At 43.8% G+C, this 17,558-nt stretch overlaps 1 protein-coding gene across 3 annotated transcripts in view; it reads right to left on the bottom strand.

Annotated features, from left to right (window-relative positions):
- Nucleotides 1–17,558, bottom strand: part of hivep2a (HIVEP zinc finger 2a) — a 117,985-nt gene that overhangs the window by 63,045 nt on the left and 37,382 nt on the right. The window contains exon 1 of one of the 3 annotated variants that reach the window (XM_047574341.1): nt 10,761–11,381. The exons of the other annotated variants lie outside the window; for them this stretch is intronic. The gene's annotated coding sequence lies outside the window, so the exon portion shown is untranslated. Of the gene's footprint in view, nt 1–10,760; nt 11,382–17,558 lie in introns of those variants that run through there. 3 annotated transcript variants of the gene reach the window in all.

The raw sequence follows: 17,558 nt of genomic DNA on the forward strand, positions 1-17,558 counted from the left end.
AAAAAGGCTGAAAACTCTTTCAAAACAGAAATGAAAGTGTCATAAAAGGACTCAGTAACAAGTAGCTCCACTATTCTTTAACCCTAACCCATTCTTAAAGTTTTGATCAGCTGATGAACAGAGTAGGGTCTAGAACTGTGCTCCTGTAGGTCTGCAGACACATACCATTCAACTGTTTTCTAATGCGGATGAATCAATATTGCTTCATTAGTGCGCATTTGTGGCAGCAGGAAGAGAAAATTAGGTCAAAGTACCAACTCGAGGAACATGTTCTCAGTGCAACAGCGTGACTCATTTCTTTTACTCGATTTTTTAACAGTTTTTGGACGTCAATACCACTGGAAGCCAGCCCGACTTCCCTTGCTCACAAAAGTTTTGGAAAGTTGGTCTGGATTATCTCCTTTGGAAACTGATTGTGGCCAGGAAAACGCTTGCTGGGCTAATCAAATCATTTTGGGCGAGGCTTTATGCAGAGAGTAACAGCGCCATGGTCGAACATGTCGTCTGAGCGCCGTGGAGTTGAGTTTGCTTACAAGAGAACGGCTCTGATTGGTTGGAGGGCTATCGAGTTCATACACCGCTGACAGGCTAGGACGCAAGTGGAGATTGATATGACTGATAAGTTACGTGATTTAATTTAGAATATAAGCTCAAATAGTTGCATGAGAATGTCCAACATGTGCATCTTTTTCCAAGAAAAGCTGCTGACCAATGTTGTTTCTCACAGTCACCATCAAGAAAAGGTCACGATCAAGGAAATGTGTTCTCTTTTTGGGTGCAAATCTGAAAACATACTTAGAAAAGCTTCTGATAAATTTGCAAAGTTTACACAAAACAACATGAGAGTGGCTGCAACAGTAGCATCGTTAGCGGCTAAGCCTTCGTATTAAGACTGTTATTTTAAGTCCAAAAGAAAAGAATGAGAAATAAATGATGAAAGGAAAAACTCGGCGCAGAGAGACAGAGGGGGGGGGGGGGGGGGGGGGTGACATGAAACAAGGTCACAAGTTGGATTCAGATCCTCAACATCTGGAACAGAAGGCTGCAGGGTGGGAAATTACCACCAGCCACCAGCCAAATGTTGGCAACCAGTGGCTGCGTCTGGAAGGCTTGTCTACTGAACCAGCCACTTTTTGGCCGGTGACCAACTATCATTTGGAGTTTGATTCCCTCCTAAGCAGCGTAGTCGAGAGCCAGGATGAGGAAAGCAGCAAGTGAATTTTGGAATCTGTTAACCACCTTAGGCTGGCAGATACAAAAAAAATAAAAAAATCTTTTTCCCATCTTCCCTGATATTCTGCTCAGTGTGCTGCCCAATAAAAAAAGAAAGTTGATGTGAAAAACAACCGTTAAAGCAACGTGACTTTCTGCGAGCGAGGGATTAAATCCAGCTAATCACAACCCTCTCTCCCCGGTTCTGCTTCTTTTCCGATGCGCTTCGCAAACTGGAGAACGGAAAAATTAAGGTGGAGAGGAGACACATGAGGGAAGGAGAGAAACAAAGAGATGTGGAATATTCCTGCGTTGATTTTCCATTGAACGTAGACTGGGAACTAATAAAGCCTCCTATTTTCATCTCTTCCCTTTTCCTTTTCCCCTCTTCTCTCCAACAGTGAACTCTTACAGTGACTACTTGTATCCTAGCTCTGGTTCTGCGTGACCCTGGCTCTCCTGCTGCAGTGGCAGTCCTTTCTTCAACCCTAGGATTCATTACCATGAGAAGGTGTGAATGAAGAGGCCTGGATGACCACCACTCTTTTGTTTCTGGAGCTCCACGAGTCTCTTGTACTTGTACTCAAGTCCCCTGAGATGGAAACTTTCTGTAAATCCCTGGTGTCCATCTTGACTTTACGTTGATGTCAGTGAACCAGGCTTTTTGGCCCTGGTTCATATCAAACTAACCACAGCAACAAATCAATCATAAGTCAACCCATCTGCAACTAAACAATCTGGGGTATCGCTGCTGATTTCTTGAATCGATTCCATTCTGATCTGATTTCTCAAAGTAGTTTTGTCATTAGTTCCAGAGGCTTCTTCCTCTAGTTTGTCTTTGCTTTTGTGCAGCTCCTCTCTGCACATCATGACATCACATTGTGAGGTCTCGTAAGATTGTCCATCCAGGGTAGGATCTAACAATAAAGTGCAAATATCTACATCCATTTATTTGACATATGAAACATTTTGATTGGCCAGCTAACCCTGACACCAATCCCGACTAACCAAAGTCAGTTGACATTCACATGTGATTCAAGAAATCTAAAACAAAGCCAAACCATCAATCAAGCAACAACCCACCATGAAATTAACAGAGATATGTAAAGAGCTGTTTTGGTTTTCCTGTAGACAACGTAATGTGACCAACCGCTGGAGCTTGTTTACAGCTTGGACCAGGCAAGACACTCTCATGGTTACATAATTGGTCCAAATGATTAAACAAGCCATCACCTTAATTCAAATTACTGACACTATTTCCTCATCCGACTGGCTTCTCCTCCACTGCAATGGTGAGTTTGGCTGTTGTTATTTTGGTATGAGTATCTTATGAATGAAAGGTGAAAAAAAGTTTAAATATTTAAAGGACCGTTACACCATCTCAAAGAGTCCCAGCGCTTTTATTCTCAGCAACAGTGAGGATGTTGTTTGGAGAATAAAATGTAAAGGAAAAGACAGAATGAGGAACAAAAGTGCACTCCCATTTCACAACTCTGTACAACTTAACACCATAAAAGCTAAAAATAATGTTAAAAAAATCAAATTTTTAGTCTTCTTACCAGTTATTCCAGCAAATAACCTCAAATCATTCACTCAGTGTTTTCCAAAAGGTGGTACATCACTGAATGAGAAATTATTATCACCAAAAGCATGAACTTACCAGCAAACATCCATCCAAAAACACAAATGCCTGTTTGTTCCAAATAAGGTCCACAGACATTTAATCCTGCTAATTTAAGCCAACAAATCAAAGTTTCCAAAAAATCTTCCAAGCAGCGTTCTCGTTTCCAACAACTCCCACCAGCTTAGGAACCCAACAACATGGTCTGAACATAAAACCGGCCTATCAAGTTTCTAAGACATCCACAAATTCCACTTAATTAGGTTGGAACAAATGACTTTGAACCTGAAGACTGATATAGTTCACTGCGTATTAGTGTGTTGAGCTGGACTGGACTTAAAAAAAAAAAGGGAAAATTGTAGGATTTTATGGAGGCGGTGCAGAATAGAGAGAATGAGAGGAGAAGGAAAGTTTTTATTCCACTGTTAAGCTGCTCATTTTAAAGCCAGACACCGCACATACACAAATACACACCTAGTGTAAACTCCCACCCAACAAATACACACAAACATGCCTTTCTATCTTTGGTAGGACTTTCCATTGACACGAAGCATTTCCTTAACCATTATGGGGGATTTAAAAATCGTCAAAGCAGTGTTGCCAGTGACGTTGTTGCCGAGTGGCCGTCATAAGAAGCTTGGTGACGTACGTCATCAAATCGTCGGATGCTTCAATTGAAGCCAGCGATTCATCCGTGAAATGCTCAGAACAGGCTGACATGTCACAGTGTCAGAAAAGCGAATAACAAAAGTTGAAGGTCGACTTTTATGTCGCGCTTCTCTCCCAACACATCAGCTTGCAGCGTCCTATTGCATCTGTTGAAAATGCGTTGTAGCTTCTCGTGAAAGCACCGTTACACAAACCAACTCAATAAAGGGCCTAACCCTACTCAAATTACAACCTGTACCCTTATACCAGGTGTAAACACGCTCTGATCCTCGAAAAGTTGCGGGATGCAGGAAAACGGCTCTACACAGCTACTATACCACAACCCTATCCCTCACCTAACTATAATCATTAAAACCAAGTTTTAACCAGGTTTTAACCCACAAAAGGTTGCACATCCCAGAAAATTGGCCACAAAACAGCAACACATCACCACAACTTTGCAATTCAATATCAGTCTGGCCTTAAGAACTTAATAAAAACCAGACCACACATACAAACTCCTCTTAGGAAATTACTTCATTGATCTAATGCATTTTTTAACTCTAATCCTAATTGTAATCTTTAAGTGAAAACCAAGTTTTAACCAGGTTTTAATCCTAAATGGGTTGTGGGGCCCACAATATTGGCCCCATAAGGACATCATGGCCCCACAGCCTTATTATTCAATTTTATGAATTTGGCCCCAAGTTTTAATGAACAAAAGCTTGTGGGGGTCCAGAAAATTGGCCCCATGATGTGAGTATTCTGCAACAATAACCCCAACCCTAAAGCTAACCTGATTGTACAACTGTAATCTCTAACCAGGTTTAAACCAACTACACTTTGCAGGGTCCTGAAAACTTTTCTATTGAACATGAATTTGGCCTGAACAACTTCTTAAAAATAGGACCACACACATACAAAATCTTGTTTCTATCTTTACGTATGACTTTCCATTGACATAATGCATTCTCTAACCCAAACCCAATCACATGGTTTACCCTAAAACAAAGTCTGAAGATGTTTTAACTCGTAGGGAAAATGGCCCCATAACATTATTATTCCACAACCCTAACCTGATCACAATCTTTACTTTAAATCCCCAAAAGGTTGTGGGGCCCAGAAAATTGGCCAAAATATGGCCCCACAACATGAAAACTGAACATGAATTTGGCCCCAACAACTTTATGAAAACAAGACCACACACATACAAACTCTTGTGTCTGTCTTTGAATGGACTTTCCAGCCCTTAACCTAATCACAACCTTTACCCCGAAACCAAACTTTTAACAAAAACTGAAAAGGCTGTGGAAGCCCACACCGTTGGTAATCTGCAGAGAGCTTGGCCCCCAACAAACGCACAAACACGCACACAGACCACAGAGGAATTTCCTAGTTTCATATAAAACTGATAATGGGATGTGTCCCAGCGGGAGTGGAAAATCAGAGGTGACTTATGAGCCTCCACATTCCAGCCTCACACACAAACACACTGACTTTCACACCTCTGGGAGGAGGAGAGGAACGAGGGAGGGAGGGGGGGGTTGGCAGAGAGAAAACAGTTAACTCCTCTAAGTTTCCATGTCTTCTCAGCGCCGGGGCCCCTTTATCGTTTTTCTTTCATTTTGACAGAGAGAGGGAAGAGGAGGCAGCCGAGCCGTTCCTGGGAAGTTTTTTTTTTTTTTTTTTTGAACATGTTGCTGCAATGTGCACCGAGGAGAAAGGAGGAGGAGGAGGAGGAAACCGTGGCGACGCAGTCTGTGGGCATGGAAAAACAGAAGAAATCAGGATGAGATGGGGGAGATGCAAATAGGATAAGTGGTAAAAGACAGGAGGGGAGGGGGACGGAGAAAAGACGGGATGTATGAAAGAGGCAATAATGAAGTTAACAAGAAAGAGAGAGGGATCAGGAAGCAACGTGAGAGGAAAACAAGAGGAGTGGCGACAAAAGGGGGGGGGGGAGAGCGGGAGGTGAAAGGAGAGGTGAAGTCAGGACAAAGGAGGAGGGGAGAGATGGCAGGATCGGACGTAAGTTAATATGAAGAAAGAGGAGAAGAGGATGAAAGGAGAGAAGAGGAGGAAGAGAAAGAAAGGAGGAAACTATTTTAGGTTCTTCTTCTAAGTCATCCTCCCCCTTTCACGCCTCTCTCGTCATCACCCTTTCATGACCCACCTCACCCACTTCTCCCTCATTAACTAATCCCTCTCTCCTTTAAGGCCGGACGCTACAGGTGAATACGGTAAAAGATTTAACTAACAGACATCACCATGAAACTCCTCCAGTTCATTATTCACATAAATACAATATTTTTTTGTATTACAAGTTTTCTGTGAATTTATATTTAAATATGCAAATGAGGTGACACCTACTTAAATATGCAATAATTTGCATACATTTCCAGAACAAGAATCTGAATAATGGCTGAAGTTAGGTTCAAAATTCTTGTTTCATTTTGTTAACGTATTAGATTTCCAGGTATTTACAGGAGGAATGTTGGATATCTGGAGTAAAATGTTCTATAAATCAGGCTCTGAATGATATATAAACAGAATGTACTTAGGAATAAATGTGTAAAGTTTGGTTTGTGTCAAAGCTGCTGAAGTGGACTTTAGAGAATTTAGGAGGAAACTAGAGCCTCAACACAACAAAGTGTAGTGAAATGAACAAACGAATGAGCATTTTGACCTTTATTTTAAACTTCTTTGACAAAAAAACATGTTAATAAAGCAAAATAGCAAAAAAAAACTCAAAACTGATCAGTGGGCGAAAAGCTGCCCGACGTCGCCTTAAATCTTTCCGTCACTTTCCGCCTCTTTTGCTTCGGTATTTAATTCTTTTCTCTCCCTCCGTCCATCCATCCCTGCCTCCTTTTCGCCTTCCATTCAGCCTCCCTCCACCCTTCCCTCTCTTCTATTTTCCACACTCCATCTGTGCATCCCTCTTTCCCGTCATCCCTCCATCGTGAAGTTCTGTTCGCCAGGCGACCAGAGGCTATGATACGCTGCCACTACCTGCTGAGTGTGTGTGTGCATGTGTGCGAGTGTGTGTGTGTGTGTGTGTGTGTGTGTGTGTGTGTGTGTGTGTGTGTGTGTGGTCCTGGCATCATTTACAGCACAGAAGGTATAAGGGGCTTATACCTGCAGCGAGGGAGAGAGATGAATGTATGAATGTAGAGTGTGGCGTAAAAGTGGACGTCAAGGCGATGCAGCCACCTGTCCAGTTGGAGCACGTCAATGTGTGTGTGTGTGTGTGTGTGTGTGTGTGTGTGTGTCTGTGTTAGACATGAGTTTTGTGGTCGACTTATTAAACATGCAAACGCACCAAAGGAGTGCGGCCGTGCAGGAGGTCCGACGGAAAGATGGACGCACGTCACAGATGATAACGCAGAGCGCTGAAGCTGACGCGCTAAGGTGCAAACCTGATTCAGTTCCATGGAAATTTCTAACAATAATCAGCTCTCAAAGTTCAAGGAGGCGTCACAGTGATTACAGCCTCGACCTGGATGAACTATTTGATTAATGAAATGGTTCTGTTTGGGTTTATATGTCTTTAAAGTCTTGAATTAAGGCGTATTTTCATCCTTATGTTAAAATTAATTTAATTTTACTTTAATTTTAATACTGAGCAAAACTCAGCAAAACTTAAAATAAGTCAAATTTTTTGCATGTGTCTTATTTGCATGCAAATTATTTGCATGTGTTCAACGATAAAAATCCTTTAATATGAAGCAAAACTCAGAAAAACTTAAAATAAATATTTGCATGTGTCTGTAGTAAACTTTCATCAGACCCACTTCCTGATTTTAGCCAATGTCCGAAGACATTCACGTTCCGAAGAACTGAGGAACTCACTGAAACTGAAGTTTTAGCATTTCTCTAAGTTAGATCCAAGATTTATTTAAGTTTTCACACTAAAGATATATGACCTGAACACATCACACCTGGACGATGAGATAAAACCAACCACTGACAGTTTAACCTTTAAACACGTTGGAACGTTGAGCTGGAATCTCTGATTCTGCCGAGTCAATCCGATCGTTGGGTTGATTTTACATGATGCTGGACATAACTGTCTTAACCCTGGACAGGTCTCCAGTCTCCAGCACAGAGAGACAGAAACCATTCACACTCACACCTACGACCAATTTGCTGCAACGGGTCCGCGGTGCTGGTGCTGTGTGCGTATTCAAAACGGCAAAAATGCTTTTCCTGTACAGCAGAAGATCTTTTCTGAGTAACAGCCACACTGACTTTACCAAGGAACATAAACACAGCGACATGAAAGCAGGCTCATTTCCATACTCTACGCAAATGAATGGAGTGAGAAAAAAAAAAGCATCCGAATGTTCTCAAACACTGCACTATTCTACTGTTCAATGTAAAAAAAAAAAATGTTTTTCAATCGGCTCAAATACATCTGGTGTGACTGGGTCTGGGTGATTCACCAGCTCACACCGAACACCGGTCATTTTTTACTGATGCGCCGCGAGTCACTGTTTCAGACCGGACCGTTTTCACTGTAGCGCCTCTAAACACACATGGTGCGACTGTGTCACTGTGAGGGGGTGAAGGTGGAAAGGTTCAAAAACTTAAGCAGCAGAATGAGAAGACTTGAGCCAAATAAAAGGTGCTGTGTTGGTTGTTTTTTTGTTTTGTTTTTTTAGAGGGAAAATATGTCCCTGATTCCTGGGGACAGTCCCTTTTTTGGACGACCTGTCCCTTGGCTATAGCTGTCCCCGAAAGTGTCCCCAATTTTAGCTTTTTATGAATGAGAAAAAAATTGTTGCACGTGGACTATGGTTATTACGGTGCTATTGATGTTAGAGACATAGCAATTTAAATATGTTTAAACATGAATAAATGTGTCAAAATAAATGAATGTGTCCCTGTTTTTTCATTTCATCTTGATAAAATTTTAATTCTTTTCTTCTTTTTTTTATCTCCAAGCTGTAAATGTCCCCAGATTTCCACATCAGTACTAACACGAGGCCACGCAAACCTGTTTTACTACTAGTGTGGGATTATTCTACAATATTTACTCATCATCACAGTAAAACAGTCCGTCCTTAGTCAATCTACTGCACTAATTCCTCCCTCAACCAGTAGGAAATGTTGTGAATATACCGTAATATACCGTCAGAATTTTGAAAAATACCGTAATAAACATGTTCGGTTACGGCACCCAGCCCTGGATGTGACGGATTTTCAGGACTTTTTCAGGAACAGGACCTTTCACCACGGCCGCCCGGGCGCTAAACGTTTACGACCAGAGCTCTCGGTGCGTGCGGGGGAAAGATGTGGTCACAGTAAATAAACCAACATGTATAACATCATCTTTTCTGGGAAAGCGAGATGTCAGAAAATTCCCATCCTCAGACTCCAAAACAACAGCCCCCCCCTTCGCCCACCCCCTCCTCCCCCGTTCCCTCCTCGTTTAACGCACTTATCTCCACACGAGTAAAGAAGCAATCAAACGGGCGGACGTGTGTCGCCCACTCGCTCCGACTCCAGACCGTCCACCGCACGTGAGCGCACGTGCACGGCCAACACACACGTGCACATACCAGGGGCAGGAGCTGCACACTTCACTGTCTGAGAATTTGTGAATGGAAAAATGGTTTTAACACACTTGGCCCGAGCGGCAGGACTTCCTACGCTGCTTCTTCTTCTCTTCGGGAGGAACTGTGTGTGTCTGTCACTGTGTCGGTCCGTCTGATTGTCTGCTCGTCTGGTTGTCTGTCCAACATGTATTGACGCACCGGCCTCATCACTCACGCTGAACAGCTCTTTAATCGTCTCCGTATTTTCCTGCACCTCTCGGTCTCTCGGGACAATTTAGCCAAACAAACCGTTTTCCCCCTTTTTGTTTGTCAGGCTTTAGATCTGTTCTTATTTTCCATCTACGTCCCGTCTTTCCTCTATTTGTTTACCTGTCCGTCTCTCCGTCCGTCCGTCTGTCTTCTTCTGTGAGTTTACTCGTCTGAACGTCTGAATGTCAACTCGTCCGCCTGTCTCTGTTTTTGAGTGACTTCCCATCTGCCAGCCGGTCTCATGTTTCTGTCCGTCACTTTATTTGTCTTTCCATGTACTGTATTTACTGAGCCGTCCAGACGCACAGCTGCATCTTTTCCACCGGCTCCGACTACAAAACCTCCAGTATAATAAAACAGAACGTGAGGCAAAGCTGGAAAAGAAGATGAAGGTTCAAAACAAAAAAAAAAAAAAACTATTTTAAGAGTGTAAAAGCAAATGAATCCAGATTTAAAGACACAGATGCAAACTTCAAAATAAAAGCCTCGGCAGAGGATGGAGACAGAACGCGAGAAAGTAAAAGAGACAAAAATGAAAGTAGAGAAGAATAGAAGACAAAGAGTGTAACAGTTGGGTGTAAGTGTCTTTCTCAGAGGTAAGAGGTGGAGAAGAAATAGCTGAAGAAGGTGTGAGAGGACGAGACGGAGACGGACGATTGAAGGAGACACAATAATAAATAAAAGAATAAAAGAGGAAAAAATGAGGAAACACAAGGTGATCACACCTCAACACGGCTCCCGTGTGCACACGTGTGTGTCTGTGTGTGTGTTAGTGTACACTAGAGTAACTTGTTATGCAAGGGACGTCCCGGCGGCGGGGGAGACGTGAGACACAAACACACAAACACACACACACACACACACACACACACACACACACACACACACACACACAAACACACAGACAAACAAACAAAGATTTACAAGAAAACCGGCTGAACTGTGTGTGTGTGTGTTGTTGTTGTGTGTGTGTGTGTGTGTGTGTGTGTGTGTGTGTGTGTGTGTGTGTGTGTGTTGTGGTGGCACCCCTCGGTTAATGGAGGGAACTGACACCACTGTGTGAGACAGTCAGCTGTCCAATGTGTGTGTCCATCAACAGCACTATAGATAGATAGATAGATAGATAGATAGATAGATAGATAGATAGATAGATAGATAGATAGATAGATAGATAGATAGATAGATAGATAGATGGATGGATGAATGGTCTGTGTCACAGTCTTGACACACACACATTCACCACACGCTGTCATTCACGGCTGCTATATCGCCACGACAACGGTGGATGAGGACCCCCCCTCCACTCAACCACACACACACACACACACACACATATATACAATCAGCCACAAATACACACAAACACACACACGCAGGAAAGCACTTCCACAACAGATAGATAGATAGATAGATAGATAGATAGATAGATAGATAGATAGATAGATAGATAGATAGATAGATAGACCAACCTTGCCGGCTCTTTCTCTCTTTATCACCGGGAGCATTCCTCTGTTTTCACACTCCCTCCTTCCATCGCCACGGTAACAGACCGGCCGACCCTCTCTCTCTTTCTCTCTCTCCCTCTCCGTCTCTCTCTCGTTCTCTCCCTTTCCTCTCACACACTTTTCCGCGACACGAAACCAAACTTTAAACTCCCGACGCGTCCGGTTCATCCATGCCTCCGTCCGTCCTCCGTCACTCTCTGCCTCTCGCTCTCTCTCTCTCTCTCTCTCCCTGTGAGTGTGAGTGTTTACATCTGAGCGCGCTCACTCCGTCTCTCCCCAGGCAGGGCAGGCAGGCATGTGAGTGTGTGTCTGTCGGAAGGTGTGTGTGTGTGTGTGTGTGTGTGTGTGTAAGAGAGAGAGTATGTGTGTCTGTAGCAGAGTGGGAGCCCTAGAGAAACACTCCTCTTGCCACAGGAGTAAAGCCCAGGCGTGATGCAGAGCCAGAAATAGACGGAGGGGCCCCGGCTGGTGGGGAAGCGACGGGCCAACACGTACGGCACTTTTGCAAGGACACACACACATACAGTACACACATACTGAACAGAAATACGCAGAAAGAAAAAATGAATATCTTTAGAGCGCATCTTCAGGTCAAAGTGAGGATGATGATTTCTGAGCGCGCACGCGAAGCGACGAGGAGAAGCAACAGCTGGTTGCCTGGCGCACGCCCTGCAGAAGCAAGGAGGTCACAAGTGTCTGCAGATATCTGTGCAGCGCATCCTCCGGAGCAGCAGATGCAACACATCTGACAGCCGTCAACTAGTCTGCAGTCCGCAGAACTCCTAACTGTTAACCTGAAACGCCCTCGGAGTAAAAAACTTCAACCAGAAGCTTTAAGGTTACGGTTAGATTTCCAGGACGCCACGTGCAGAAAGAACAAAGAAGAAGCTGTAGGTGTCGTGTACAAAGGAGAAGTGAGGCCGATCAGTGTGCAACTTAAAGAAACGTGATCACACACATCCCACCGCTGACAGCCACTTTATTTGACACCTCTCTGACCAACCAGCACTGTCTCCTTTTAATCCACACATCTACTGTACATACGTGGGTGTGTGCAGGCGCGAAACAGAAACGCTGTAGATTTCGTTGTGCGTTGACAGGATATGACAATAAAGGCATCCCTTCATTCATTCATAGACCATCGGGTGCGTCCTTGAAATCAGATTTAAACGCTTCACTTCATCCCGGCCTTGACCGGCACATCGCCGCCTTTCTGTGGAACGTTGCAGCCATCTGTTGAGTAGTTTCGAAACCACCAGAGAAACAAAAAGAGGATCCAGTCGTGTAAATAAACTCCATGCACATGCGAGAGTAACATGCGAGAAACCGTCAAAAAAGGAGGAAAAGTAGCTGCAAACCCAGCGTCTATGGTCTCGTTCTACAGCTACTACATCGACCCATTCATTCACACAACGGCACACGTATTCATGCACCGCTGCCAGGCAGTGGGAGAAACTCTGGCTTCTGTGTCTTGCTAAAGGACACTTGGATGTGTGGTTCATAAGACAAATATTCTCAACATGCACGAGCAATCCAAGTGTCAACGCTCTGTTTCGCGGGTGCACATAGCGCAGGACTTCTGCAGAATTTTCTGCATCCTGACTTTAATACTGAACTATGAAAGTGTTAAAAAAAAAATGCAAATCTCTACAAATAGCCCCTCCTGAAAACGACCCTGCTTCCTGGTCGGAAACGTTGGCCTGCAGCCTGCTAGCGGACCTGGGACGCTACTTTAACTTACAGAAAGAATAAGGGCTGTATTATTCATGCAAATGTTAACACATGAACGCCATGCATGTAGGCAGCAACCAGACATAGGCAGCCGCACCACCCTGCAGACACGTAGGAACACACACTGAGTGCACAGAATGATGTGACCGTGCAGGGACCAGGCTGTGCAGTCTCTCCATGCACACACACTCCTGCTTCTTCTGTGTCTCCAGCAGGTCTCTGATGTTTGTATATGTTTGCGTGAGTCACTGACACCGAGGCCCCGTCCCGTTGTGGAACCAGAATGCTAAACTTCGGTGCATCTGATATTATTCATGCATGCACAGCGGGGCAAACCTCGGGTCAGAGCCGGAATGTACTTACAGAGTGTGTATCTGCGGCGTACGGGTGTGTGCATGTGTGCGTTGTACAATGCAGCATATTTGCAAACCTTAGCACTTTGCAGCTGGTGCCTGGTTTAACACTGATGTATACACTATGTATAATGCATCCCCACAAACGCACACAGACACACACAAGCAGATTTATGAATTATGTACAGCCTGCATCCCATAAATACCCCTCATGGAGCTGAACTTCGCATGATACTGTAAGAATTTATGTCTCAATGCTTCATATTTAAGCTTCATATTTTAAATAAGCAGCAAACAGAAAACAAACCAATACGACCAACATTAGGACCCGCGTCTAAGCGGGCCAGATAGATGTCCGCTCCCTCCTAAGCATTAACTGCACATTTATAATTCAGAGCTTTATTGTTGACTATCAGCTATCACACACACACAAACACACACAGCGAGCGAGCAGCGACTGCCGGTTACGAAACAGATGTTGAGTCTCTGTATGTATCTGAGCCGCGACAGCGCAGCTTACATAAATACTTGATCATCTGGATTGCTCTCAGTCTGAAAATGTTTAATCCGCCTTGTTAGGAGGACAGAGCAGGAGCAGGAGGAGGAGGAGGAGGAGGAGGAGGAGGTGGAGGAGGGAGGACGGAAAATGGACGCAAAGCCCCAAATGCATCACTGACCCAGGCCCCTGAATGACAACAATGACCACGTTTTAGCCAGAGAAGACAGATGATTGGAAAGAGGAGTAAAGGATGACGTCTATGTCAAACTGGAGGATGTTTCTCTGAACAGAGGACGTGGACAAGGACCCACAAGACCGTCTGAAACTGTTTCAGCCCCATTCACGCCTTGGGTCTGGAGTCTCTGACTGATGACGGGTTGTTAACAGACACTAGTCACGAGTTTCTGATGGGTAACATGATAATAATAATAAGGTATTGGTTTTATATTGCGCTTTTCCATTTTTAGATGCTCTTACAATCGAATACCTCAGTAGTCACAGCTGCCCTGGGGCAGACTGATGGAAATGTGACTGCTAACTTGTGCCAACGGCCACTAAATATCACTCACAGGCATACACCAGGGGTCAAGGCGGGTTAAGTGTCTTGCCCAAGGACACAACGGACAGACTAGGTTTATTGGACGACCGCTCTACGTCCTGAGCTACTTCCACCAGTCCACAGATGTTCTTATTTAAACCACCTTCACTTCATTTAGAACTGAAGACTTGGATGAAACATCTTCAAGAAACTCTTAGGCTTTTCTTAGGCTTCTTATTTCTTCTTATTCTTATTTCTGGCTATTTCCTGAAATCTATGACTGAGAAGCTGCACAGACGAGCTAACTCCTGTTAGCTTTCAAACAATGCACTACCCTCCACACCAACACGGACACCCCACCCGGACGCTTTCTTTGACGTGTAAACTGACAAACTGACAAATTCTAATATTTTTTCAGATTAAAATGCCCATCCAAGCAAACTGTTCATACAACAAACCTCATGTGGTCGACATAAATTTCCTGTGTTACGGGAAGTCGCATGCTCTGTTTCCAGTGTGTTTGGAGTAAACAGAGGAAGAGAAAGTGGGTCAAAAATACAACTGAAAACAAACAAGAGCTACATTAACTAGGGATGTCCCCATCGGTATCGTGGAAGATCTAGGAATTTCAAAATCATCAAATCAGATCAGTATCAGGCTTCAGCCAAGTCTGATCTTTTGTTGTTATTTATTTTAGGTCTGTTGAACCAAGGCCACGCCCTTGTAGCATCAGAAAATCTTCTTCCTCTTCATTAGCGACAAGGTGTCCAAAAAAATGAACAAAAAAGAAGAAGATGCAATGTGCCAAGTCACCATCACCACCACTGACTGAATCAAAAAGAAACTTAGTACAGAAATGTGACTGAATGGCATTTAAAGCACAGCAAACAACAAAAAAAAAGAAATGAAGGGGTTATGAATTGAATCAGCGTGGAATAAAGAGTGAAAGGGGAAGTGAGAACGTTGGATATGAGGTGGAACAGATGAGGGTATGGCAGCATGTTTAGCTCGACCTGATCTGGATCCCGTCATCAGGAAAAAGAGCAACTTGCCAGGGTAGAAGTGAAGAGGTAAACCAGCTGAACGGAGGCCGTAAGGTAGCCATTACCCCGCTCACTCGTCTTCCTTGTTAATGGGGAATATTAATTTCCTGTATTCCATCTTTACCGCATTAATATTTGATGGTTAAATATGGCTGGGGGCGTCTCAGTCTCTGTCTCGGTCATTGTCTCTGCTGGTTGAAATCATGTCTCCTGAAAAAGTGTTTTATTTATAAATTTATGCTTTATCTTTTGGGTCTTTCATTTGGTCAGTCTATATTGTTTGAAACTATCTCAGCTCAGTGCATGTGTAACTATTTTTCATTTTTTTTAGGCCTTTAGGCAGAAGAGTGTTTCTATTTTGGGCTTCATGCAATTTCCAGACATTAACCAAGTCATTAACGCTCATTGGCAAAATTCAGATATTAATTCATGCAGATTTCTTTACACTTGACCTCTAATCTCCTCTGTGTGAATATTACCTTGAGCCCTCACGTAGTTTTGGGACGTGTCCTCCAACCAATCAACCAATCTTCTTCTTCTCCAATCAAACCAAATGATTTGATCTTTGCTGGAACATAATCAGCTACTTTCCACCTCAAGAATGAATATGTGAACCGGAGAAGATATTCTGGTTTCCGGTCTAGTGTTTTGCAAGAATTGCAGAGGTTGCCAGCGATTTCAATCTGTGTGAATCAGCCATGACCGTAATTCCTTCATTATCTGTTCCAGTTTATAGATAGATATCTTTATTGCCAGTGCACAAGTACATTGAAATCCAGGTGGAGCAAACCCATTAGATGCCTTTATCGTCTGGAGGTTTCCAGGGAGGGTAGGTAAACCATGTCACCAGGGATCATTCACACTCACTGTGCTGCACATTTAGAATCACCAATTAACCCACCTGGGGGCGTCCACCCTGCACGGAGAGTTCAAAACCAGAGCTTCAGCGCCAACCACCACAACACTGTGCTGCCTATTTATGTGACACTGTAAATCCTGCCGTATTCATTCCAAACACAATGAATCGAAACTATGAATTGACTACATTAAGTCCGGAGAGCTGTTTGGATGCAAAGTCACAATTTTGCTGCACAGCGTGGAGATCCATGCACAGGAAAAAAGAAAAAAGAAAAACTAATAAAGAAGAAATAACGCTCAACAGGAGCAGAAGAGCGAAACGTGATGCGACAAACTAGGTGCAGGGCAGCACATTCTGACAGGTAGTTTGTAAGTGGAAATGTGGAAATTCTAATGGATTATAAAAAATATATTTTTGATATTATTGCTTCTGAGGTCAGTGTTAGTGTAAATCAGCTCCACCTTTCCAGATGAACATGATTTACAGCTCATCCTTCTGCTGGATTAGTTTTAGTCTGTGTTACCAGAAATAGAGTAGGTAATTACCGGCTCCCGACATTATTACAAGTTACCAAAGGTCCCCCAGTAAAACTAGTCCCAATACAAATCGGGCTTTTATTGTATCATCTTCTCAAGTCAAATCTGCAAACCTTGATCTCCCATCAGTTTGCTAATCCTGTACAAATGCGCCACACACAACTGAAACCAAGTGGGGTAATTTCTAACTTGGGTAATAACTAACCCAGGTACGGGAAGACAATGGTTGATGCACCTTTGGTTTAACTTTTGCACTTGAATAAAAAACGTCAAAGTTTAAGAGAAGTTCAGTCCACGGACAGTCTATTTCCATGGACCACACAATGACAGTCACAGCCGGGGGCGGTAAATATTATGTATTTGTCTTGGAGGGACATTGCATTTAGTCCCGGGTGTATTTACACAGCTTTTTGATGTCCGAGAAGGTCAGGATGAGTTCTCGGAGTTCTACCGCCGTTGTCTCTAAGACCTCTATGTGGAGGTACGCTAGCCTGATCGCGCCCTTCACCGCCTTCTCATGGCGCTTTAACGTGCACGACGCTGCACGCAAACACACACACACTGATTATTCATGCGCTTTCCCGTGAATGTTCACACATGTCCACGGCAACAGACATCAGCCTGCATCTCAGGAAGTGAAGCAGAGAAAACGCAGCGCTGTTTCTTTCCACGGCACAGGAAACGTAAGGTGGGAAATGGTCCCTGGGACTAAGCTCCCGTCTGTTTGGACCGAGCAGAATTCATTCACTTCTTTGCGTTCGACTCCGTGTCTCAGCGACGCCGCAAACACGATGGTTCAGAGCAACGGTTTGTTTCCCTGTAAACTGTTTCCATTGATTTATTTGGCAGCGATAAAAGCGTCGTTCCGATAAAGCTTCACTTAACCGAGTTGGGATAGAGAGAGAAAAGAGAGGGACCACTTTAGCCTCTGAGCCACAGGGGGACCCAGTTGAGTGTTATGCAACTGAGCCGTGCCAACACACACACTCATACGCGCGCACACACAAACACACACAGCCAGCTGCCCTTGATTCCTATCTATTTATCTGTGTCTATTTGTTTATCTCTGCTTCCCCGTCTTTTCATCCCTTCCTCTCTCTCTCTCTCTTCCTCCACCATCTCCCAGTCCAACTCGTTTTTTTTTTCCTCCACCATGAGGCCAAAAGTATGTGGACACCACTGTCTGGACTGAGCCGCTCAGCT

The sequence above is a fragment of the Mugil cephalus genome, chromosome 21 (assembly GCF_022458985.1).
Source record: "Mugil cephalus isolate CIBA_MC_2020 chromosome 21, CIBA_Mcephalus_1.1, whole genome shotgun sequence".
NCBI lineage: Eukaryota > Metazoa > Chordata > Actinopteri > Mugiliformes > Mugilidae > Mugil > Mugil cephalus.